At 29.7% G+C, this 384-nt stretch overlaps 1 protein-coding gene across 4 annotated transcripts in view; it reads left to right on the top strand.

Moving 5' to 3' along the window:
• Positions 1-384, top strand: part of LOC119294552 — a 3,908-nt gene that overhangs the window by 3,080 nt on the left and 444 nt on the right. Inside the window, exon 1 of one of the 4 annotated variants that reach the window (XR_005143449.1) lies at positions 9-122. The exons of the other annotated variants lie outside the window; for them this stretch is intronic. The gene's annotated coding sequence lies outside the window, so the exon portion shown is untranslated. Of the gene's footprint in view, positions 1-8; positions 123-384 lie in introns of those variants that run through there. 4 annotated transcript variants of the gene reach the window in all.

The raw sequence follows: 384 nt of genomic DNA, 5'->3' as shown, positions 1-384 counted from the left end.
GGGTAGGTTAGCGTGTAAACAACATAGTGCGTGCTTTCGTTTATATTACAATTTATTTGATTCACAGAACCCTGGTAGTGACATGATTTTGGCAGGAGAAAGGAGGATTATCATTTCTAGAGGTTGAATTTTTTTCTTTTAATGAATTGCAAATGCTAAATTCTGTTACCATGAATTAGAAATTATAATACTCTAGCTATACAGTGTTAGAAGATTATCCTTTAACATTTCTACTGAATATCAAATACAGTATCAGTTAGGGCTTACAATTCTACATTTCTACTGAATATCAAATATCAATTAGTACTAATCGCATAAAATAAATTAGTATTTACCATTCTACGTTTCTCCTGAATATTAGTATCACAGGTTTATACTAATTTT

This window comes from Triticum dicoccoides, chromosome 4B (genome assembly GCF_002162155.2).
Source record: "Triticum dicoccoides isolate Atlit2015 ecotype Zavitan chromosome 4B, WEW_v2.0, whole genome shotgun sequence".
NCBI lineage: Eukaryota > Viridiplantae > Streptophyta > Magnoliopsida > Poales > Poaceae > Triticum > Triticum dicoccoides.
Note: the sequence above shows the minus strand (reverse complement) of the source record. Positions and strands in the feature narration are given on the sequence as shown.